The sequence below is a fragment of the Pristiophorus japonicus genome, chromosome 2 (genome assembly GCF_044704955.1).
Source record: "Pristiophorus japonicus isolate sPriJap1 chromosome 2, sPriJap1.hap1, whole genome shotgun sequence".
Taxonomy (NCBI): Eukaryota; Metazoa; Chordata; class Chondrichthyes; family Pristiophoridae; genus Pristiophorus; species Pristiophorus japonicus.
This window is the reverse complement of record NC_091978.1, coordinates 148,484,639-148,510,664: the sequence shown is the minus strand read 5'-3', so window position 1 is coordinate 148,510,664 and position 26,026 is coordinate 148,484,639. Positions and strand designations below refer to the sequence as shown.

Below are 26,026 nucleotides of genomic sequence, written 5' to 3'. Positions count from 1 at the left end.
TGGTATGTTGGCCCTCATAGCTGGGGGATTTGCGTATAGGAGCAGGGAGGGCTTACTGCAGTTGTACAGGGCCTTAGTGAGACCTCACCTGGAATATTGTGTACAGTTTTAATCTCCTAATCTGAGGAAGGACATTCTTGCTATTCAGGGAGTGCAGCAAAGGTTCACCAGACTGATTCCAGGGATGACTGGACTGACATATGAGGAGAGACTGGATCAACTGGGCCTTTATTCACTGGAGTTTAGAAGGATGAGAGGTGATCTTATAGAAATGTATAAGATTCTCATGGGACTGGACAGGTTAGATGCGGGAAGAATGTTCCCGATGTTGGGGAAGTCCAGAACTAGGGGACATCGTCTTAGGATGAGGGGTAGACCATTTAGGACTGAGATGAGGAGAAACTTCTTCACTCAGAGAGTTGTTAACCTGTGGAATTCCCTGCCGCAGAGAGTTGTTGATGCCAGTTCATTGGGATATATTCAAGGGGGAGTTAGATATGGCCCTGCATTCTCTTGAATGGCGGTGCATGCTCGAAGGGCTGAATGGCCTACTCCTGCACCTATTTTCTATGTTTCTATGTTTCAATAAGATCATGGCTGATCATTCACCTCAGTACCCCTTTCTTGCTTTCTCTCCATACCCCTTGATCCCTTTAGCTGTAAGGGCCACATCTAACTCCGTCTTGAATATATCCAATGAACTGGCATCAACAACTCTCTGCGGTAGGAAATTCCACAGGTTAACAACTCTCTGAGTGAAGAAGTTTCTCCTCATCTCAGTCCTAAATGGCTTACCCCTTATCCTTAGATTATGTCCCCTGGTTCTGGACTTCCCCAACATTGGGAACATTCTTCCTGTATCTAACCTGTCCAGTCCCTTCAGAATCTTATATGTTTCTCTGAGATCCCCTCTCATCCTTCTAAACTCCAGTGAATACAGGCCCAGTCGATCAAATCTCTCCTCATATGTCAGTCCTGCCATCCCGGGAATCAGTCTGCTGCACTCCCTCAATAGCAAGAACGTCCTTCTTCAGGTTAAGAGACCAAAACTGAACACAATATTCCAGGTGAGGCCTCACTATTGCCTGTGCAACTGCAGTAAGACCTCCGTGCTCCTATACTCAAATCCCCTAGCTATGAAGGCCAACATACCATTTGCCTTCTTCACTGCCTGCTAAACCTGCATGCCCACTTTCAATGACTGATGAACCATGACACCCAGGTCTCGTTGCACCTCCTCTTTTCTTAATCTGCCGTCATTCAGATAATATTCTGCCTTCGTGTTTTGCCTCCAAAGTGGATAACCTCACATTTATCCACATTATACTGCATCTGCCACGCGTTTGCCCAGTCACCTAACCTGTCCAAGTCACCCTGCAGCCTTTTAGCGTCCTCCTCACAGCTCACACCGCCACCCAGCTTAGTGTTATCTGCAAACTAAGTATTTCCGGAAGGTTATTTGTTTCTACCTTAGTGAAGACAGAACCAAAGTATTTGTTCAATTGGTCTGCCATTTCTTTGTTCCCCATTATAATTTCGCCTGTTGTTGCCTCTAAGGGACCCACATTTGTCTTCACTACTCTTTTTCTCTTCACGTATCTGTGCAAGCTTTTCCAGTCAGTTTTTATGTTAGCTGAAAGCTTCCTCTCATATTCTATTTTCCCCCTCCTAATTAAACCCTTTGTCCTCCTCTGCTGAATTCTAAATTTCTCCCAGTCCCCAGCTTTACTGCTTTTTTGGCCACTTTATATGCCTCTTCCTTGGATTTAACACTATCCCTAATTTCCCTTGTAAGCCACGGTTGAGCCACCTTCCCCGTTTTATTTTTACGCCAGACAGGGATGTACAATTGTTGAAGTTCATCCATGTGATCTTTGAATGTCTGCCATTGCCTATCCAATGTCAACCCTTAAAGTATCATTCGCCAGTCTATCCTAGCCAATTCACGTCTCATACCGTCGAAGTTACCTTTCTTTAAGTTCAGGACTCTAGTCTCTGAATTAACTGGGTCACTCTCCATATTAATGAAGAATTCTATCATATTATGGTCACTCTTTGCTAAGGGGCCTCGCACAACAAGATTACTAATTAATCCTCTCTAATTACACAACATCCAGTCTAGGATGGCCAGCTCTCTGGTTGGTTCCTCGACATATTGGTCTTGAAAACCATCCCTAATGCACTCCAGGGACAGTGGCAGGTGGGGAGTTTGACTGGGGCGGTACACCTGTCACACTGTAGCGCAGGTGTTCAAAGGCGACCTCAGGGAGGACAGAAACCTCCCGTGGAGCAGAAGGGCAATTTGTTTGTTTAGCCCAATCTATATCTAGATTAAAGTCACCCATGATAACTGCTGTGCCTTTATTGCACGCATCCCTAATTTCCTGGTTGATTCCATCCCCAACCTCACTATGACTGTTTGGTAGTCTGTACACAATTCCCATTAGCGTTTTCTGCCCTTTGGTGTCCCGCAGCTCGACCCATACCGATTCCACCTCATCCAAGCTAATGTCCTTCCTTACTATTGCATTAATCTCCTCTTTAACCAGCAACGCCACCCCACCTCCTTTTCTTTTCTGTCTATCTTTCCTGAATATTTAATACCCCTGGATGCCTCGGTCACCCTGGAGCCATGTCTCCGTAATCACAATTACATCATATCCGTTAACAGCTATCTGCGCAGTTCATTCATCCACCTTATAACGAATGCTCCTCGCATTGAGAAGTACTTTGAGAAGAAAGTACATCCCTGTGAATACCTGGTGGGAGACTCAGTAATGATTCCAAATTATGGGACAAAGAAGCTGCCTTTGAGCCCAGGTGGTGGGGACCGCGTAAGATTATAGACCGATTGAAGCCAGCGACTTACTTGATTCAGTTACCAGGGAAAAAGGGTGTTAAGTACAAGAAGTGGTTTCACATTAATCAGTTAAAAACTGCCAAAGAGTAAATACTGCACTGATCTTGTTTCCCACAGACCATGTCACGGATCCTCGCGATTGTTAGGAAGATACCGGCCACGACCGAAGCCAAGGGAAGATGGAGAAGTGGGAGCTGCAGCGTGACTCACGAACATCATCAATCATCAATGTGCTTCGAGAAGCGACAGTGCACTGAAGGTATGGGAAGGGGAGAGTCTCCGCTGGAGATATTAATGGACTATAGTAAATCCCCTATGTGGCCTACAATTGATGATTGATGATGTTCGTGAGTCACGCTGCAGCTCCCACTTCTCCATCTTCCCTTGGCTTCGGTCGTGGCCGGTATCTTCCTAACAATCGCGAGGATCCGTGACATGGTCTGTGGGAAACAAGATCAGTGCAGTATTTACTCTTTGGCAGTTACGAGGTGGGGACCAAGTCAGGCCATCCACTTTTCTCTCTCTCCCTCTCAATATGTTGACCCTGAGGAGATGACCCATATGAGGGGTCAATAAGGATATTTCCCCCTCAAGGTGGGGAGTTTGTAAGAATAAAAGTGTTTATTAATGATTAAAATTGCTTCTGTGTATGTATAAATGTTAAAAGTTAGGTTATGCGGAAAGGCCTGTTTATGTTGAAACAAAATGAAAGCCCACAGAGCTTTCATGGATTTGGTGTACTGGAAAGCCATTTAAACTAATCAAGCGATGGCTGGGCCAGGTTAGACAGCCACGTGTGTGAGGAGAGCCAATAAGGAACTACCCTGGAACCAAGGTCCAATTCTGAGGCTTTCTGAGGGACAATGGCTTTGAGGCGTATAAAGAACTCAACCAAAGACTTTTCTCTCTCTCTGCTGGACACACGGCACAAGACCTCCTGTTGAAGACCAGCCAAAACAGCAAGCCGTGTGTTCAAACCAGCCAGCCAAAGGGAAGTAACGTATATTGCTTGTTATTATAACCTCATTGTATCTGTTGTAACTAAGTAACTGACGACTGCTGATGTGCATGTGTGTGTGTTTTTAATAAACTGTTCCAATTGTTTTAAAAGAATCATCTCACTGTCGAACTTAAATGCCAGAGATTTAGAAATCTTACATAACTGACCGTCCCTTTCTGTTTAGGCTCACACATAGGAATTAGGGAATGGAAGATGATTGTCACTCATGAAATTATATTCCACTTGAGTCAGGGAGGGTGAAATTGCCTCGCGCTTTGTTTGGGGCACATAATTTGATTTAACTGAATAGTTAGTGTTGTGGCATGAACTTGTACCCCCGGTGTGGAATTGTGCCTTTCCGCCCCTCAATGAAGGCGGAGCACTATCACAGGCACTCCACGTCCGTGGCGGGGGCTTGCAGTATGGTAGAGGAGCGCGGCGCTGATCACGTCAGTGCGACGGGGATGTGCCGTGTTGCGCTGATGCGGCACGACATCTTTCCCTTTCTTTTAAAGGCGAGCCGTACAGCCATTCTCATGGTGCCCACTGGGCCATTAGTGTGGGTTTCGGCCGGGTCAGCAGGGGTCGTAGGGCAACATGTTGGTGGCCCGGCTGCACTAAGGGCCATAATTGTTGGGTCGACTGCAAAGTCAGCCGACACAAAAAATATGGCGGATGCAGCGCTACAATCTCCCCTTTAAGGGCGACCGGGACGTCCCATCCATGATAGCTTTGCGTCCCCCAAAGCTGTTGTTGGCCTCGCTCCACACCAATCTCACGGCCTGTGGGGTAATTGCCCCCTGTGGGGTGCAAAGGTGTCGGTTCGCATGCCAATGAAATCATCGGCGTGCTTGCTCTGTGCCGGTGCATAAACAACGGGTCGCGGCACTAATCCCTTTTTGCCCACTGAATCCTTGGGGCAATTTCAGTCGGGGAGGAGGTGCTCTGGCAGGCGTGACCAGGCGAAAACGAATTAGCACCCCGTTGCCGCTTCCGGAGGTGCTAATGGGCCTTTCTCAGAGGGGAAATTTCACCCCCAGGGTCTGTAGGAGAAGAATGGAGTAAATCAGAGAACAAAATCGACATCCCACAATAACAATGGCATGAGGAAAGCATAATTGTAGCTTGCTTTTAAACAATATCACATTATTGTCTCCCTAATAAATATCAAATTACTGACAGGCAGGAGCCAATGGGGTGACCTGAGGCTGACCTGGCCGAGAAAAAGATAGATCGTTGAGGTGGGGGACGCAGGGGAGTGTCTGCTCACGAGTAGTGGGAACCTGGTTCAGCAGCGGTCTAGAATTCACCCACCACACCAGACCTCCGAATCCTCTGCCATCCCCCTTATTCCCCACCCCCCCTGTCAAGACCTCACCCTTGAGACCTTCAATTTCCTCATAAGGCCTCCTTCCCAGGCTACCGATCTCCCCCACGAGATTCCTGCCCTCTGGGCACTCCCCGGTCCCCAATCCTCTTGTGACTATAGGAAGTTGCATGTTCAGCCATGAACTCATTGAATGGCGGTGCAGACTCGAAGGGCCGAATGGCCTACTCCTGCATCTATTTTCTATGTTTCTATGACCCACCGCCCCCCCACTCTTTTGGCCACTCCCAGTCCCCGATCCTCTTGCCACTCCAGCCCCCTGCTACTCCGGCCACCCCCCCGGACCCCACCCAATCCTTCCCTACCTCCTCTCTGCAGCCTAGTGCCACAGGCCTACCCGCTCCGAGCCAGCCTGCCATTCAATCAGGCTGGCTGCAAGTGGGAAACAGCGGCTTCCCATGCAAATCAGGCCCTGCCATTAAATTCGGCAGGGCCTGCGGGAAACTCAGCTTCGGAGCCCCCGTAACCCCTGCTCTCAACCCACCGTCTCCATTAAAATTCAGCTGGGAGAAAACTTTGGGGATTGTTGCACATTAAAGAAAAGGTCGGCAATGAAATCTTTACATGTAAATAAGCTTTAAGCAGAGACTGATTGAACCACTTAAGACATATCATGCACAGTTACAACAATTATCTGATACAGGGATAGAGTCACCGATTATCCTGAGCTTCACCTCCCCCCGTCTAAGGTGATGAGCATTGAGGAGCCTAATCTTACATAACCTTGAAAAACTGATTGGGGCCAAAATTCAGCCTCCCAAAAAGGCCACTCACCACCAGAAAGCGGTGGCCAGGTGGCAGAGTTGAGCGGCCGCCGACTTCCAGTCCAGGATCGAAATTCACCCCAGGGATTTTTCTGGTGGTCCCCACTTCCGCCCGCTGCTGCCGACCAACCGAAGCGCGTCATCAAAGCGCGCAGCACTGCTCTCCCGCATCTCCATGGCACCCCCCGCGAAATTTAGCTGGAAAAATCATAGATCCGCCGCACGGTGCCCCCGACAGCTCTTTCTGTTGGTGCACCTTCCTTTCACTGTGTGAACCATGGCAGCATGGCGGCCCATCAAAGGGAAGGCGCACTGCCGCGGCTGCCATGTTTTTTTTTGCTGGCCAACGTCACAATCAGCTGGTCAATTATGGCCCCGGGTTCAGTCGGACCGCTAAAAGGCAGCCTGACACCCCCTCTTGGGTGCTAGGCCACAGGCCCGGCCAAAACCTTCCCTGGTGGCCCAGTGGCCGAGCCTAAATAATCGCTGCTTCTGTCCCCATTAAATGAGGGGAGAGACGTGGTGACACACATGCGCACTAACATCAGCACCGCTCCACCGCTGACTGACAGCAGCGGAGACTCCGTCCTGCCCCCACTTCCGTCTCTCTCGAATACGTACCGCTGCACTTCTGCCCCCATTATATCCGACTTCTGGTCCAATACCAAAAAAATTGCCAAAGAGCTGAAAATCGATCAAGAGTCCGCCTCGTCTGATGTGACAGTAAAAACACTTAGAAAGCGGTTTGTGTGCCAGGTTTCCGGCAGGGGTGAATTTCTATCCCGTTGAATGTATGAAATATTCTTGAACACAGAACAACAGAGCTGCAGGACTGTGGCAGAACAGTGGCAAACAACCTTTGCCACAATAAAAAGATACACAGTAACAAAAGTAGCATCTACAAGGAATAAATGGCAATTATGGAACCAATTATCCAAAAAAGGAGGATATGCATCCTGCCCTGCCAACCATTGGTATATCAATTATGTGGCAAAGAAAGCTACTTCACAAGATGTTGTTCTAAACTACTGGGAGGCACCACAAGATGCGTCACACCCCAAGGCTCAAAGGGATGACAGAACAAGCAACAAGGAATGAACAAAGTGCAGCTAGAAGACAATGCCTTTCTGTTAAGACATGCGGATTATAATTTTTCCAGCACAGACGCCTCGATGGTAAAATTGTTATCTGCAGGTCGTTGAAATCATAAATTAAACACTCCTATGAAAGTACTAATAAAGTCCAGGAAAAGTACATGGAAGCAGTTACACTACAACTTTAAAGTTTCCATTTCACAGTAACATTAAATTTGTAGCATAAATGTGGAAACCGTGTGGAATCTAACATCAGCAGACCTTCAATTGGTTCCCATGGCACTGTCCAAACATTGAACGTTTGACTAGTGGGGAGGAGCTCTGCACATTTGTGTAACCATGCATGATTAGAATTGTTCCCTCTGCATGAGAAATGGTATTCCAACCAGCATAAAGAGAGTAGTACCTTGTTGGAACTCATACTGCAGCTTCCAAGCTGAGATCAGGAGCTGCAGTTGAAATGAAGCTCAATGAGGCACCCACTCACGAATAGATTCAAACACAGTGCAGGTGGAAAATAGGGGGAAAGATGCTGCATGCCTAAGGCCTACTACCATCATTTTCTGACACACCTGCACCCTTTGTGTACCTCCTTGGGCTGTAGTAATACCTGCCCTCTAATATGGCTCAGAGACATGAACCATGTACAGTAGACACCTCAAATTGCTGGAGAAATATCACCAGCGATGTCTCCGCAAGATCCTACAAATCCCCTGGGAGGACAGGCATACCAACATCAGCATCCTCATTCAGGCTAATATCCCCAGCATTGAAGCACTGACCACACTCGATCAACTCCGCTGGGCAGGCCACATAGTCCACATGCCAGACACGAAACTCTCAAAGCAAGTGCTCTACTCGGAGCTCCTTCATGGCAAACGAGCCAAAAGTGGGCAGCGGAAATGCTACAAGGACACCCTCAAAGCCTCCCTGATAAAGTGCAACATCCCCACTGACACCTGGGAGTCCCTGGCCCAAGACCGCCCTAAGTGGAGGAAGTGCAACCGAGAGGGCGCTGAGCACCCCGAGTCTCAACGCCGAGAGCATGCAGAAATCAAGCGCAGGCAGCGGAAGGAGCGTGTGTCAAACCTGTCCCATCCACCCCTTCCCTCAATGACTATGTCCCACATGTGACAGAGTCTGTGGCTCTTGTATTGGACTGTTCAGCCACCAAAGAACTCACTTCAGGAGTGGAAGCAAGTCTTCCTCGATTCCGCGGGATTGCCTATGATGATGATGATGAATATAGAAACATAGAAAATAGGTGCAGGAGCAGCCATTTGGCCCTTCGAGCCTGCTCTGCCATTCAATATGATGCTGGCTGATCATTCAACCACAGTACCCCACCCCAGCCTTCTCTCCATACCTCCTGATTCCTTTAGCCGTAAGGGCCACATCTAGCTCCCTTTTGAATATGTCCAACGAACTGGACTCAACAACTTTCTGTGGCAGAGAATTCCACAGGTTCACAACTTTCTGGGTGAAAAAGTTTCTCCTCATCTCGGTTCTATATGGCTTACTCCTTATCCATAGACTGTGTCCGCTGATTCTGGACTTCCCCAACATCGGGAACATTCTTCCTGCATCTAACCTGTCCAGTCCCATCAGAATCTTATACGTTTCTCTGAGATTCCCTCTCATTCTTCTAAATTCCAGTGAGTATAAGCCTAGTCGATCCAGTCTTTCCTCATATGTCAGTCCTGCTTCCCGGAAATCAGTCTGGTGAACCTTCGCTGCACTCCCTCAATAGCAAGCACGTCCTTCCTCAGATTAGGAGACCAAAACTGCACACAATATTCAAGGTGTGGTCTCACCAAGGCCCTGTACAACTGCAGCAAGACCTCCCTGCTCCTATACTCAAATCCCCTTGCTATGAAGGCCAGCATGCCATTTGCTTTCTTTACTGCCTGCTGTACCTGCATACCTACCTTCAATGATTGATGTACCATGACACCCAGGTCTCGTTGCAACTCCCCTTTTACTAATCTGTCACCATTCAGATAATATTCTGTCTTCCTGTTTTTGCCACCAAAGTGGATAACCTCACATTTATCCACATTATACTGCATCTGCCATGCATTTGCCCACTTACCTAACCTGTCCAAGTCCGCCTACAGCCTCTTAGCATCCTCTTCGCAGCTTGCACTGCCACCCAGCTTAGTGTCATCTGCAAACTTGGAGATATTACATTCAATTCCTTCATCTAAATCATTAATGTATATTGTAAATAGCTGGGGTCACAGCATTGAACCCTGCGACACCCCACTAATCACAGCCTGCCATTCTGAAAAGGACCCGTTTATTTCCACTCTTTTCTTCCTGTCTACCAACCATTTCTCTATCCACGTCAATACATTACCCCCAATACCATGTGCCTTAATTTTGCACACTAATCTCTTGTTTGGGACCTTGTCACAAACCTTTTGAAAGTCCAAATATACCACTTTCACTGGTTCTCCCTTATCCACTCTACTAGTTACATCTGGAAGATTTGTCAAGCATGATTTCCCTTTCATAAATCCATGCTGACTTGGACCGATCCTGTCACTGCTTTCCAAATGCACTGCTATGGACATCTTTAATAATTGACTCCAGCATTTCCCCCACTACCGATGTCAGGCTAACCGATCTATAATTCCCTGTTTTCTCTCTCCCTCCTTTTTTAAAAAGTGGGGTTACATTAGCTACCCTCCAATCCATAGGAACTGATCCAGAGTCCATGGAATGTTGGAAAATGACCACCAATGCATCCACTATTTCTAGGGCCACTTCCTTAAGTACTCTGGGATGCAGACTATCAGGCCCTGGGGATTTATTGGCCTTCAGTCCCTTCAATTTCCCTAACATCATTTCCTGACTAATAAGGATTTCCCTCAGTTCCCCCTTCTCGCTAGACCCTCGGTCCCCTAATATTTTTAGAAGATTATTCGTGTCTTCCTTAGTGAAGACAGAACAAAAGTATTTGTTCAATTGGTCTGCCATTTCCTTGTTCCCCATTATGAATTCACCTGATTCTGACTGCAAGGGACCTACATTAGTCTTCATTAATCTTTTTCTCTTCACATATCTATTGAGTCATGGCACACAGCTTTAGAAAATATACCTTGCGATAACTGTTAGTAGCGATTTGAAGTTTCTGTCAAGGAGTACAGTTGGACCATCGTTAGTAAGGAATTGAAAAAAATAATTTCATCTTTTTAATTTAGTTCCAAAAGTAATAATTGGGACTGAACTTTGCTTATTATCTTGGTTTCAAACACCTGAAAATGAGGGGGGAAAACTCCACATCATAATGGTACAAAGGTACTACCATGTCAGTGAATTATGTAACCAGTTGAAAACGTTGTTTCTGGTGCCTATATCAAAGAGAAGTCCCGGAATGTAGGATTTACAAATTTGGAGAAATTACTGAGCAACACCTCATCATACCACAGATAGATTGTCACTAGAACCTCTGGGGGTGATTTTCAACTGCCGGCTACCTGTTTCTCGCCTAAAAAATAAGCAGCCAGCAGTTGAAAATTCAGCGGGGAAGTGGCGGGAACAGGGAGCCTAATTCAGGACAAATTCTGATGCAATTTTCGGATGGGCCTGTAACTGGGCGAGCGGAACGCCCGCCTGTTTCGGGTGTGAGAATGTTTCAATGTGAAAATCGGGATCCCACACAAGTTGTCGAACCCCAATTGTAATTTTCAGGTACAAATGGGCAGTGTGTTGTGCACGCTCCATCCATTCTTATCAGGTGGCGAGCAGCCTAACCAACAGCCCTTAAAAGGATGGCTGGAAGCCGCTCAAGAAACAGGCCAGAATTAATTTTTGGAATACATTTTTGTGGGACCAGAATATTTTCTTCCTGTCAGCAGTGCCTTCGCACAGAAACTATTGTAGCACAGTAAAAGATTAGACCTGAACACCCGGCTTAATTGCTAGCTGTTCCTCAACAATCGCACAGAATCGGGTGCTATGGCTGCGGCGAGGCTCGTTCTGTAGCTCTGGCTTCAGCTTCTTCCTGACTCTCACTCCCACCAGCAGCAGCATCCTCCAGCACAGCATCAACAATTTCTACGTCGGTCAGCAATCCGAACGGCAGGACTTCCCGTATCAACAACAACAATGGTGCAAACCTCTGGCAGAGGTGTGTGAACAAAGCGGCTCATTGCTTCTGAGTCAGCCGTCAGTACGTATGTGGGATCCTCAACTGCAGCTTAGCCAGCTGTTTCCTCAAATTTAGTCTCGAAAGTAATTGGCAATGTACTCTGCTTTTAGAGGCAGATACTTTGGGGTAATGATGAAAGCTTGTGCTCCACTTGGGTGCAGCTTGTAAAAAATCTGGTTTCATGAACATTAGAAACATAGAAACATAGAAAATAGGTGCAGGAGTAGGCCATTCGGCCCTTCGAGCCTGCACCACCATTCAATAAGATCATGGCTGATCATTCCTTCAGTACCCCTTTCCTGCTTTCTCTCCATACCCCTTAACCGTAAGGGCCATATCTAACTCCCCCTTGAATATATCCAGTGAACTGGCATCAACAACTCTCTGCGGCAGGGAATTCCACAGGTTAACAACTCTCTGAGTGAAGAAGTTTCTCCTCATCTCAGTCCTAAATGGCCTACCCCTTATCCTAAGACTATGTCCCCTGGTTCTGGACTGCCCCAACATCGGGAACATTCTTCCCGCATCTATCCTGTCCAGTCCCGTCAGAATCTTATATGTTTCTATGAGATCCCCTCTCATCCTTCTAAACTCCAGTGAATAAAGGCCCAGTTGATCCAGTCTCTCCTCATATGACAGCCCAGCCATCCCTGGAATCAGTCTGGTGAACCTTCGCTGCACTCCCTCAATAGCAAGAACGTCCTTCCTCAGACTAGGAGATCAAAACTGAACATAATATTCCAGGTGAGGCCTCACTAAGGCCCTGTACAGCTGCATTAAGACCTCCCTGCTTCTATATTCAAATCCTCTAGCTATGAAGGCCAACATACCATTTGCCTTCTTTACCGCCTGATGTAAAGATGTTTCTGAGCGCTTGTAACAAGAGGAGATTTGAAGAATGCTATCACACACTCAGTTGTCGACATGTTTTGTGAGAATGTTGCTCGTCTCCTCCTGTGTGGACCTGGATTGAATTGTGTGGTGGTTTTTAAGCAGCTGATCCGTGAGGCAGAAACATGGCAGGTTCCAAATTCTTCAGTGAATTCATCATCTTTCCCAACAAGGTGAGGTTAGACAGCTGAGGAAGGTTAGCTGCTCTGTTTTGCATTTGAACCAGTTTGAATTCAAATTAAGCAGATTTCACTGGTCGTGACCCATTTGGCATGGGAAATCAAATTCGAATGATCCAACAATCTGAATTTAGAGGTTCAAATTAAGCAACACATTTTCTATGCATTTTCAATGGGAGATGGTTGTCTTTCAGAATTCCAATTCAAATTGAACAATTTGAATTAAGAGAATTAGAATTTTCTATAATGTAAAAAGATGCACTAACGTGGAATAGATAGAATGATCAATGTTCAACTGTTCAAAATAAACAGGAAGTTCTAAAGATGCTAATTGAGGTAAATATTTCAAAATTCACATAGAAAAGTTTGCATTCTCATCATTCTCTTGTGAATCACACAAATAATCATAGACAGTGGACAGTTAACTGTTTTTCTTCAAAATGTATCATTGCCGACCAAGATTATTTTTCCCTTTTATTTTGTGGATTCTGCTGGTGCATACATTTTCTTCTCTCACTGTGCTTGCTGCAGGATGACTCACTCCGGGCCAATGTTTTCCATTCAGGAGGTTTTTCCAGTCAGTGTTGTTTAGACTACAGTATCCAAGTTTTCCACAGCACAGACTTCATTCCCCAATTCCAGTCACTCATCTAATGTTTCTCCAAATTACCTGAGTTAATGACCAGAAGTGCTCAGTCAAATGGAGTGACAAAGAACAGTCCAACCTGACGTAACAGCTGCACGATGTCAAATATTTTATAATGCGGCTTAGCCTTAAAAGCTGGTGTCAGTTGTTCCAGGAATATTCTGCTAAACCACTGCCATATAACAGAAAGAGCAACACTTTCCCATGCACAGTTATACATTTTGAGGGTCATTTTCTGAGTTTGTGCTATCAGTGGGACCGCTGCTGTCCGGCAGTGCATATAAAAAAAAATGCTGCCCACATTTTCAGATACCCGCTGCCTGTAGGCGGGGTTCTCTGCTGCCAGCACATACTTGGTGAATTAGCCCCTTTGTCTCTTCATAAAGTCTACCCGTCTAAAATCAATAGATTGGCTTCTTAAATTCTGGAGATATTGCTTGCCAAGATAGCAGTATCTCGGGTTAGAGAAGGGAAAAATTAGTTAGGGTCTCCAGTCCTGAGCCTTTCACAATGTGTGGCCATCGAGTGAAAACAGGATTGGTCTCAGTTGTAATGTCCTTCACAGTTAGGTAGTCTGCCAACAATCATGGTCAAAACTCGCAGATGAACGGTGGCCACGTGCGTGAGATTACAGAGGGCAGTTACTGTGTATGGGTCAATGACTTCAGGAGGAGAGAGGAGAGGGTGAGAGAAAATTAGAGAGGCATAAAAATCAAGCAACAATTTAGCTGTTTGAAAAATGCATGAAAAACATCAATATTGTTTGACATTATCTGCAGGTTCATTTGGATTTAGCTGTTCTGCTCATATATAGTGAAGTTTCAATGAAATGAAAGCTGTAATTACAGGGGTTGGATAAATGTGCTAGAAACAATCAGTGCCTTCAGGACAGGGAGAGAGAAAAGAACAAAATGAATGAATCATGATTAATACATCAATTAGTCCTAATGGTTTTTAAGGTTCTTACTATGAACTCTTGGATTAAAAATCCTCTTTGGATTGTTTCATACTACTCCGACTTGTATTTATTCATCTACAAAGTTGTATGAGAATATAAATTTTGTGTTTAGAATGCACATCTTTAGCAAAAGTATATTTTCAAGAAAGAAAGTAATTTTCTTGAAAAGTTTAACACATTGGCGTCAGAAGCATCATTGTTAACAATATATGAGGAGCTGCAGCATTAGAGCACATCTTAAAATGATTAATTTGTAAAGCTTTGTTTGTCTGAACACCAATCAACCAGCACTCCAGAGAAAGTTGCAGCACTTTCCTGAAATGGGTGAATTGAGTGCTGGTAATGAAGATGTGGAAGGGCTGAGGTTTACTTCTGATGTTGCAGTTAGCTGCACAGCATTCATTTTCCATCACCAAGCATGAATTAAAATGACGAAGTAAAATGAGAATAAACTGCACAAGACAGCCAATCCTCTGATTATCTGAAGAATGGGAATGAATCTAAGAATGTGTAGACTCTACACCTCTTTAACAGACCTGTTTCTCTGAAGCAGAAGAGAAATGAGGATAATTTAGACTTTGTGTGACAGTGTAAAACAGGTGGTAGTGAGTCAGCAGCCCATTTTACAACTCTCAATTCTTATTTCCACTGGTTATTGTATTTCCAATTAAAATGATCTGAATTTAAATATCTACAGAGGTGTTAAATCTATAGATTTTTGCTTGATCTTACCTGAAATACAATGTTAATGTTCCATTTGTTATACTTGTAATTTTTCCCCTCAGTTTCCATTGAGCGTTTAATGTATTGGAATCCCAAGGTTCTAGGCATCCTCTGGTACTTCACCCAAGTGAGCAATCTTCATTTTTCAACATTGAGTGTTGATAGGATATTCAAGAATGGAGAGGAATTACAGCTAAAGCTGAAATTGTCCTCACCTTACTTAAAATTATGCACATGTAGCAGTAAGGAGCAGGAACCCATCCATAAACCAGGGCTGCAGAGGCACCCCTCCCCATACCACTCCAGCTGAGATCAACCACTCAACACAGACCAGATGGTCAACCTGGGATCTTCCAAGTATGAATGGTGCTCGCTTTCAGTAGATGTACTATGGGGGAGTTCAAGTTCACTATTTTAATAAACAAAGGGGAGGGAGAATTTTCCTTTGCTATTTCCACCAAAATCATTGACAGGAGTATAAGTAATATACCCCCTCAGTTCTACGGAGGAGCCTTTAAAGGGCACTATCTTCATGAAAAAGTGTTTGTAACCCCTTTTATGTTTAGGGAGGAGGTAAAGCCAGGAAAGTTATTAAACCTTTTCATTTTGTTGCTTACACATATTAGTTTAGTAAGATTTATGTTGTTGCATTAAGGGTTCACTCATCAAAGGCTTTAAATGTGTTGTTGCTTCCCAAGTCCATCTCCATATCTCCCGCAATTCCCTGTTTGAATCTCTCCATATCAGGACTCTTCCCCTGCCATAGCATCAAGATGGCCATATTCATAGATGGTGGTGGCCCAGCCGACACCCTCCCTGGTGACCCAGAGGGCGCCATTAAAGAAGCTGCAGAGATCGCAGCGGCCCTCCCCTTTAAAAGGTGAGGGACGTTGTGACGCACCAGTGTGGTGTGTTCAGTGCGGCGCTGAGAGTTGTGCCCCGCGACCACCCCGTGAATGCTCAGTTACCGCCCCACACATTTTGTTGCCTCTAAGAGGCCAATTCCGCACTGATGATGGCACGTCCCGTCCCCGTGCTAAATTATCATTTAATTCGAAGTGACCCCTCAATCCCGCAAACCCCAAATTTCGGCCTCTATACCTCTAGAAATAAACCCTAGTGCTTGGTTTGTTTTTTTATGGCCTTGCTAACCTGTGGTGCAACTATTAGTGATTGGTGTATTTGTACTCCAAGGTTCCTTTGTTCCTCTACCCCACCCAGGCTCACACCCTCCAAGTAATAAGTGACTTCCCTATTCTTCCTACCAAAATGTACTACTTCACATTTATCTGTGTTGGACTTCATTTGCCAATTATTTGCCCATTCTGCAAGTTTATTAATGTCCTCCTGTAATTTCTTGCAGTCCTCCTCAGTATTGATTATCGCCCCCAATTTGGTGTCATCTGCAAATTTAGAAATTGTGTTTTTGATTCCAAAGTCTAAATCGTTAATATAAATTGTGACAGCAGTGGTCCCAGCACTGATTCTTGTGGAACTCCATTACCCACCTTCTGGCTCTCTGAATAGCTACCCTTTAATCCCACTCTATGCTTTCTGTCTTGAAGCCAGTTAGTGTTCCATTCTGCTACTTATCCCGGACTCTGCATTCTCTGACCTTATTCATTAGTCTATTATGGGGTACCTTATCGAAGGCCTTTTGAAAATCTAGATGAATTACATCTACTGCATTAACATTGTCTACACTCTCTGTTACTTCTTCAAAAAAGGTATCAAAAAAGGTATTTTCAATACTTTGCCTTCTTGGATAGATTTGTATGCACCTTTGGAAGTGGCTTAGTGAGTTGCAGTGAATGGTGGGGCGTAAGGATACCCGCAATGGTGATGAGTGTGAAAGCAATGGCTTGGGTATTGTAGGGATGCTTTATACCATTGGTATGGGGTGGTGCCAATTTGGCACATCATGCAGCAGCCAGGGTGTACATCATCAAGTGAAATCAATCTGGCCATGGTGAGGTCATCCCTGTCATCCATCCCAAGCAGCAATGTGGTCGGGTGTCGATGCCCTGTGTCCTGTGCAGCATCAGTTGATATGCCCAGTGCTGCTGGTGTGCCTGGTGTGTCCGGTGCTACTGGTGTGCCTGGTGATGTTGGTGTTGGGGTTGATCATGATGGGATTTTGAGGACCATAGTGAGATTTTTTTCAAGGGCACCAATGCTGCTGGAATAGATAGCAGGTGAGTTTGGGATGACAGAAGTGATCTGTCAATGGTGAGGGAGGTTGTTCCAATGAGGTGATACTGGATAGAGTTTGCTCCAAACACTTGCTGACTGCATAAAGCTCAATCTGTAAGCAACAGCTTCTAACTTTGGAAAGTGAACACCTATGAAATGTGAACTTTTATAGAGCATTTGCAGCTGTCAAGTTAAGAAATCATTCCCATGCTGACACCACACCCGACCTCCTTACTAACGTGATCCCCGAACAGCGGGGAATCTGTTGGTGAACTCTTAAAATCTAAAGGTGAGCTTAAAATTGTTTTTAAGTGCCCGTTAACAAGCTCTTAATAATCTAAATTGCCTCCCGCACTGCTTGGTGTCGGGTCATTTCAGCGCTGACAGACCTGACACCTGGGAGACTAGCGTGGCGACGGGTTGACAGTGGGATCCCGACCCGCTGTCAATCATTTCAAATTTCACAGCTGACCCGCCTCTAATTCTTTCCTCTAGGTACCGGTAAAATTGTGGCCATAGTTACAGATTAGTATAAATCAACTTTGCAACTGCATTCTCTAGCAACAACACACTTTCAGTGAACATGTCTGCACCTCAGAAGCTGAAATCTTGTGCAATTACAGTTCTCAATTAAAGTTTCAAGAACTATACAAACTTCTAAATTTAGTGTTAAGGGCAAGTCAAATACCAGCAGCAGATAATTTCTTAATGTCCAAGACATGTGCAGGACACAACATTAGCCTTCTAAATGAATACATTAGAGCTCTTACAACAGCTAATCATAATGCTGGAATGTTATTAATTGTACAGTGAAGTTAGTTAGTGTTGGCTTTGAGTAGTGTAATTAATGTTTCAACATATTTTTGGACAAAAAGATTTATGTCTCTTCAAACTTTAATACCATCATAATATCCCTGTAAATGTCACAACATGTACTTAATGTTTGCATCAGTTCACACATTTTGATCTTGGCAGATTCCAGGACCTTGCCGACTTTTCTTGGATAAGAGAGAGAGAGTTTGGGAACAACCAGTCATTTCAGACCATTAACGTCATTATTTTTGTACAGAAAGCATATTTTTTCTTCACTTTTTAATAATTATCTATACGTCAACAGGAAGAATGTGATATCTAATTTTACATGAAGAGTACAATGAAATATGCAAACGGGAAAATAACAAGCTGCTGTACCCTATTCTAATTGGGACTGCTGTATTTTTAAGCAGCATAATAAACATAATAGGGAACATTTATTTTCCCCCTTCATGTTCTGAAGGTGTTGACTCGCAGGAACATAGGACTGCAGATGATTTTAAGTCTAATTTAGTTAATCTGAATAGCCCCAGAGTTCAAAAACAGAACACCCATAATCTGCATTGGCCTTTGCAGAGGATACCTGCAAAGGCTCGGTTTGGGACCCTTACATTTTGCTGGACATACTGATGAGTTGCACTCGCACACGAGTGATAGGGCTCAACCTTGAACGACTGTCAATGGGGAGATCCTGCGGGGCTGTGGAACATGTAAGGCAGGGTGAAGTGTGTGAGCCCAGGGTTGGGGGGTCTCCTCGGGCTGCATCGTTTTCCCGTTTGTGTGTTGGTATTATGAATCTGCTACCCCCACCCCCTCCCATCCATTCGGGCCTTGGACTGGCTTGGGGCTCCGTGTAATTATTGATTGTTGTTGGATCCACCCCGCAGTATAAACAAAGCAGAATCAGATTTTTAAAAATTTGTTCATGGGATGTGGGCGTTGCTGGCAAGGCCGGCTTTTATTACCCATCCCTAATTGCCCTTGAGAAGATGGTGGTGAGTCACCTTCTTGGACCTCTGCAGTCCGTGTGGTGAAAGTACTCCCACAGTGCTGTCGTGCAGAGTTCCAGGATTTTGTTCCAGCGATGAAGAAACGGTGAAATACTTCCATGTAAGGATAGTGTGTAACTTAGAGGGGAACTTGCAGGTGATGGTGTTCCCATGCGCCTGCTGCCCTTGTCCTAGGTGGTAGAGGTCGCGGGTTTGGGAGGTGCTGCCGAAGAGGTTGCAGTGCACCTTGTAGATGGTACACACTGCAGCCATGGTACACCAGCGGTGGAGGGTGTGAATGTTGAAAGTGGTGGCTGAGTGCCAATCAAGCGGGCTGCTTTGTCCTGGATGGTATCAAGCTTTTTGATTGTTGTTGGAGCAGCAGTCATCCAGGCAAATGGCGAGTATTCCATCACACTCCTGACTTGTGTCTTGTAGATGGTGGAAAGGCTTTGGGGAGTCAGGAGATGAGACACTAGATGCAGAATACCCAGCCTCTGACCTGCTCTTGTGGCCACAGTATTTATATGGCTGGTCCAGTTAAGTTTCTGGTCAATGGTGAGCCCCCAGGATGTTGATGGTGAGGAATTTGGCGATGGTAATGTCATTGAATGTCAAGGGGTAATGATTAGATTATCGCTTGTTGGAGATAGTCACTGTCAGGAACTTGTGTGGCACGAATGTTACTTGCCACGTATCAGAACAAGCCTGAATCTCATCCAGGTCTTGCTGCATGCGGGCATGGACTGCTTCATAACCTGAGGAGTTGTGAATGGAACTGAACACTGTGAAGTTATTAGTGAACATCCCCACCTCTAACCTTATGTTGAAGGGAAGGTCATTGATGAAGCAGCTGAAGATGGTTGGGCCTAGGACACTGTCCTGAGGAATTCCTACAGCGATATCCTAGAGCTGTGATGATTGACTTCCAAAAACCATCTTCATTTGTGCTAGGTATCACTACAACCAGCGGAGGTTTTCCTCCGATTCCCATTGACTTCAATTTTACTCGGGCTCCATGATGCCATATTCGGTCAAATGCTGCCTTGATGTCAAGGGCAGTCACTCTCACCTCACCTGTGGAATTCAGCTCTTTTGTCCATGTTTGGGCCCAGGCTGTAATGATGTCTGGAGCCGCGTGGTGAGTAGGTTATTGGTGAGTAAGTGCCACTTGATAGCACTGTCGACTACACATTCCATCACTTTACCGATGATTGAGAGTAGACTGATGGGGCAGTAATTGGACGGATTCGATTTGTCCTGCTTTTTGTTGACAGGACATATCTAGGCAGTTTTCTGCATTGTCGGATTGATGCCAGAGTTGTAGCTGTACTGGAAAAGCTTGGCTAGAGGCACAGTTAGTCTTCAGCACAACAGCTGGGATGTATCCAATGTGCTCACGTGGAGTGAATCGAATTGGCTTTTGTGATGGTGGGGACCTCAGAAGGAGGCCAATATGGATCATACACTCGGCACTTCTGGCTGAAGCTGGTTGCAAACCCTTCAGCCTTGTCTTTTGCACTTGTGTGCTGGGTTCTGCCATCATTGAGGATGGGGATATTCATGGAGCCTCCTCCTTCTATTAGTTGTTTAATTGTCCACCACCATTCAAGACTGGATGAGGCAGGACTGCAGAGCTTTGATCTGATCTGTTGATTGTGGGATCGCTTAGCTCTGTTTTGCTTTCCAGGTTGGCACCTCATTTTTAGGTATGCCCGGTGCTCCTCCTGGCATGCTCTTCTGCACTCCTCATTGAACCAGGGTTGGTCTAAATGCACGTAGCATTCGTAACAAAATAGATGAATTGACGGCACAAATAGATACAAATGGGTATGATCTGATAGCCATTACACAGATGTGGTTGCAAGGTGACAAGACTGGGAATTAAATATTCAGGGCTATTTGACAATCTGAAGGACAGACAGAAAGTAAAAGGAGGTGGGGTGGCTCTATTGATAAAGGATGGAATCACTGCAATAGTGAGAAATGATATTGGCTCAAATGATCAGGATATTGAAACAGTCTGGGTGGAGATAAGGAACAATACGGGGAAAAAGTCACTGGTGGGCGTAGTCTATAGGCCCCCTAACAGTAGCAACTCTGTTGGTCGGAGTATAAACCAGGAAATAGTGGGGGCTTACAAAAAGGGAACAGCAGTAATCATGGGTGATTTTAACCTCCATATTGATTGGACAAATCAAATTGGTCAGGGTAGCCTTGAGGAAGAGTTCATAGAGTGCATAAGGGACGGATTCCTTGAGCAGCATGTAATGGAACCAACCAGCGGGCAGGCTATCTTGGATCTGTCCTGTGTAATGAGACAGGATTAATAAACAATCTTCCAGTAAAGGATTCCCTTGGAATGAGTGATCATAGCATAGTTGAATTTCAAATTCAGATGGAGGGTGAGAAAGTTGGATCTCAAACCAGCGTATTAAGCTGAAATAAAGGAGACTATGAAGGTATGAGTGCAGTGTTGACGAAAGTGGACTGGGAAAATAGATTAAAATGTAGGATAGTTGATGAACAGTGGTGTACATTTAAGGAGATATTTCACAACTCTCAAGAAAAATATATTCCAATGAGGAGAAAAGGGTGTAAAAGAAAAGATAGCCATCCGTGGCTAACTAAAGAAATAAAGGATAGCATCCAATTTTAAAAAAGGGCATACAAAGTGGCCAAAACTAGTGGGAGGACAGAAGATTGGGAAGCATTTAAAGCCAGCAAAGAATGACTAAAAAAATGATTAAGAATGGGAAGATAGACTATGAAAGTAAACTAGCATGGAATATATAAATAGATAGCAAGAGTTTCTATAGGTATATAAAAAGGAAAAGAGTGGCTCGAGTAAATGTTGGTCCCTTAGAGGACGAGACCGGGGAATTAGTAATGGGGAACATGGAGATGGCAGAAACTCTGAACAAGTATTTTGTATCAGTCTTTACGGTAGAGGACATAAACAATATCCCAACAGTAGATAATTAAGGGGCTATAGAGGGGGAGGAACGTAACACAATCACAATCACTAAGGAGGTGGTACTCAGTAAGATAATGGGACTAAAGGCGAATAAATCCCCTGGACCTGATAGCTTGCATCCTAGGGTCTTAAGAGAAGTAACGGCAGGGATAGTGGATGCATTGGCTGTAATTTACCAAAATTCCCTGGATTCTGGGGAGGTCCGGGCAGATTGGAAAATTGCAAATGTAACGCCCCTATTTAAAAAAAGAGGCAGACAAGAAGCAGGAAACAATAGACTAGTTAGCCTAACATCTATGGTTGGGAAAATGTTGGAGTCCATTATTAAAGAAGCAGTAGCAGGACATTTGGAAAAGCATAATTCGGTCAAGCAGAGTCAGCATGGATTTATGAAGGTGATGTCATGTTTGACAAATTTGCTGGAATTTTTTGAGGATGTAATAAACAGGGTGGATAAAGGGGAACAAGTGGATGTGGTGTATTTGGACTTCCAGAAGACATTTGACAAGCTGTCACATAAAAGGTTACTGCACAAGATAAAAGTTCACAGAGTTGGGGGTAATATATTAGCATGGATAGAGGATTGGCTAACTAACAGAAAACAGAGAGTCGGGATAAATGGTTCATTCTCAGGTTGGCAATCAGTAACTAGTGGGGTGCCGCAGGGATCAGTGCTGGGACCCCAACTATTTACAATCTATATTAATGACTTGGAAGAAAGGACAAAGTGTAACATAGCTAAGTTTGCTGACGATACAAAGATGGAAGGAAAAGCAATGTGTGAGGAGGACACAAAAAATCTTCAAAAGGACATAGACAGGCTCAGTGAGTGGGCAAAAATTTGGCAGGTTGAGTATAATGTTGGAAAGTGTGAGGTCATGCATTTTGGCAGAAAAAAATCAAAGAGCAAGTTATTATTTAAATGGAGAAAGATTGCAAAGTGCTGCAGTACAGTGAGACCTGGGGGTACTTGTGCATGAAACACAAAAGCAAGTGATCAGGAAAGCCAATAGAATCTTGGCCTTTATTGCAAAGGGGATAGAGTATAAAAGTGGGGAAGTCGTGCTACAGTTATACAGGGTATTGGTGAGGCCACACCTGGAATACTGCGTGCAATTTTGTTTTCCATATTTACGAAAGGATATACTTGCTTTGGAGGCAGTTCAGAGAAGGTTCACTGGGTTGATTCCGGAGATGAGGGGGTTGACTTATGAGGAAAGGTTGAGTGGGTTGGGTCTCTACTCATTGGAATTCAGAAGAATGAGAGGTGATCTTATGGAAACATAAGATTATGAGGGGGCTTGACAAGGTGGATGCAGAGAGGATGGGGGAGACTAGAATTAGAGGGCATAATCTTAGAATAAGGGGCTGTCCATTTAAAACTGAGATGAGGAGACATTTCTTCTCTCAGAGGGTTATAAATCTGTGGAATTCGCTGCCTCAGAGAGCTGTGAAAGCTGGGACATTGAATAAATTTAAGACAGAGATAGACAGTTTCTTAACCGATAAGGGATTAAGGGGTTATGGGGAGCGGGCAGGGAAGTGGACCTGAGTCCATGATCGGATCAGCCATGATCGTATTAAATGGCGGAGCAGGCTCGAAGGGCCGTATGGCCTACTCCTGCTCCTATTTCTTATGGCCCCCTGGCTTTATGATCATGGTAGAGTGAGGGATATGCCGGGCCATGTGATTACAGATGTGGTGGAATACAATTCTGCTGCTGCTGAATAGCCCACAGTGCCTCATGGATGCCCAGTTTTGAGCTACTTTATATAAAAACATAAGAATTAGGAACAGGCGTAAGCCATCTAGCCCCTCGAGCCTGCTCCGCCATTCAACAAGATCATGGCTGATCTGGCCGTGGACTCAGCTCCACTTACCCGCCCGCTCCCCGTAACCCTTAATTCCCTTATTGGTTAAAAATCTATCTATCTGTGACTTGAATACATTCAACGAGCTAGCCTCAACTGTTTCCTTGGGCAGAGAATTCCACAGATTCACAACCCTCTGGGAGAAGAAATTCCTTTTCAACTCGGTTTTAAATTGTTCTTTTATAAAAAATTTAACCCCCTCCAGCCCTACAACCCTCCCTATCTCTGTACTCCAGCCCCAACACCCCTCCCAATCTCTAACCCTCCCCCCCCCAGCCCCTACACCTCTCCCTATCTCTGCAACCTCCTCCCACCATACACCACTCCCTATCTCTGCAACCCACCCCACCACCCTAAACCCCTCCCTATCTGTAACCTCCTCCACCCACCTACACCCCTCCCTATCTCTGTATCTCCCTCCAGCCGACACCACTCCCCATCTGTAACCTCCTCCATATCTCTAATCTACTCCAGCCCCACACCCCTCCCTATCGCTGGAACCCCCTCCAGCCACTACACCCTCCCTATCTCTGTAACCCCCTCCAGCCCATACACCCTCCCTATCTCTGTAACTTCCCTATCTGTTCTGAATCTATCCCATTTAGCACGGTGGTAAAACAACACGATGAAGGGTGTCCTCAGTGTGAAGATGGGACTTCGTCTCAACAATGACTGTGCGGTGGTCACTACTACCAATGCATCTGCGATATCTGGATTCGTGAGGACAAGGTCAACCTCGTGTTGGTTCTCTCACCACCTACCGCTGACCCAGTCTGGCAGCTATGTCCTTCAGGAATCAGCCAGTAGTGGTGCTACCGAGCTATTCTTGGTGATGGACTTTGTAATCCCCCACCCAGAGTACATTCTGTGTCCTTGTTACTCTTAGTGTTCAACATGGAGGGTTGTAGGTGTAATCAGCAGGAGGTTTCATTGCCCGTACTTGATCTGAAGCCATGAGACTTTCATGTGGTCCGAAGTCAATGAGGATTCGCAAGGCCAGTCTCGCCTGATTGTATACCAATGGGACAGGACATAACCAGGGATAGTGATAGGACATTGTATGATTCTGTTAGTCAGGCTGTTGATTGACTAGTCTGTGGGACAGCTCTCACCAATTTGGGCACAAATCCCCAGATGTTCATAAGGAGACCTTTGCAGAGAAAACTGAGCTGGATGTGCTGTTGTCATGTCCAGTTTTATTCTCATTATAATTCACAGTAGTTTGTTACAACCAAATGGCTTGCAAGGCTACTTTGAGGGCAGTTCAGAGTGAACCACATTACTGTGGGTTTGGAATTACATATAGGCTATTAGTGAACCAGATAGGTTTTTACAACAATCCAATAGTTTCATTACTGGTGCTAGCTTTTTAAATTCCAAATTTATTTAATTAACTGAATTAAAATTTCCCAGCTGCTGTGGTGGGATTTGAACTCATGTCTCTGGATCATTAGTTCAGGCCTCTGAAATTACTAGTCCAGTGACATAACCACTATGCTACCATTCCAGAGACACCATACTTGCCTACAACAGTGAGTAGACATATAAATTATTTCATTTCCTGAAATGGGCTTTGGGATGTTCTGATGTCATGAAAGGCACTATATATGGAGGTTCTTTTTAATTACAGAACTGCCTCCAACTGAAAATCTAGTTAAGGTTCATCCATGGGAAAAACATTTTTTTTAAATTAATTCACAGGATGTGGGCTTTGCTGGCAAGGCCGGCATTTAATGCCCATCCCTAATTGCCCTTCAGAAGGTGGTGGTGAACCGCCTTCTTAAACCGCTGTAGTCTGCCTGGTGAAGGTACTCCACAGTGCTGACTTTGTTGTAGCAGTTTGATACAACTGAATGGCTTGTTAGGCCATTTCAGAGGGTAGTTAAGTCAACCATATTCACATATAGGCCAGACCAGGTAAGGACAGCAGGTTTCCTTCCCTAAAGGACATTAGTGAACCGTTTGGGTTTTTCCAACAAAAACAGTAGTTTCATGGTCACCAGTACTGATACTAGCTTTTTAGTTCCAGATTTATTTAATTAACTAAATTAAATTCCCCCAGCTGCTGTGGTGTGATTTGTACTCACGTCTCCAGATTATTATATATTATTATGAATATGATATAATTGGCATCACAGAGACATGAACAAGGCCGGGAACTCAACATCCAGGGATTGCTGGTTAAAGAGGAAATTAACGCAATAGTAAGGATATTAGCTTGGATGATGTGGAATCTGTATGGTTGGAGCTGCGGAATACCAAAGGGCAGAAAGCACTAGTGGGAGTTGTGTTCAGACCACCAAACAGTAGTAGTGAGGTTGGGGACAGCATCAAACAAGAAATAAGGGATGCGTGCAATAAAGGTACAGCAGTTATCATGGGCGACTTTAATCTACATATAGATTGGGCTAACCAAACTGGTAGCAATACATAGAAAAACATAGAAAATAGGTGCAGGAGTAGGCCATTCGGCCCTTTGAGCCTGCACCGCAACGATGGAGGAGGATTTCCCGGAGTGTATTAG

At 44.9% G+C, this 26,026-nt stretch overlaps 1 protein-coding gene across 1 annotated transcript in view; it reads right to left on the bottom strand.

Annotated features, from left to right (window-relative positions):
• dlc1 (DLC1 Rho GTPase activating protein) overlaps nucleotides 1-26,026 on the bottom strand; it is a 696,855-nt gene that overhangs the window by 398,422 nt on the left and 272,407 nt on the right. The gene's annotated exons all lie outside the window — the stretch shown is intronic.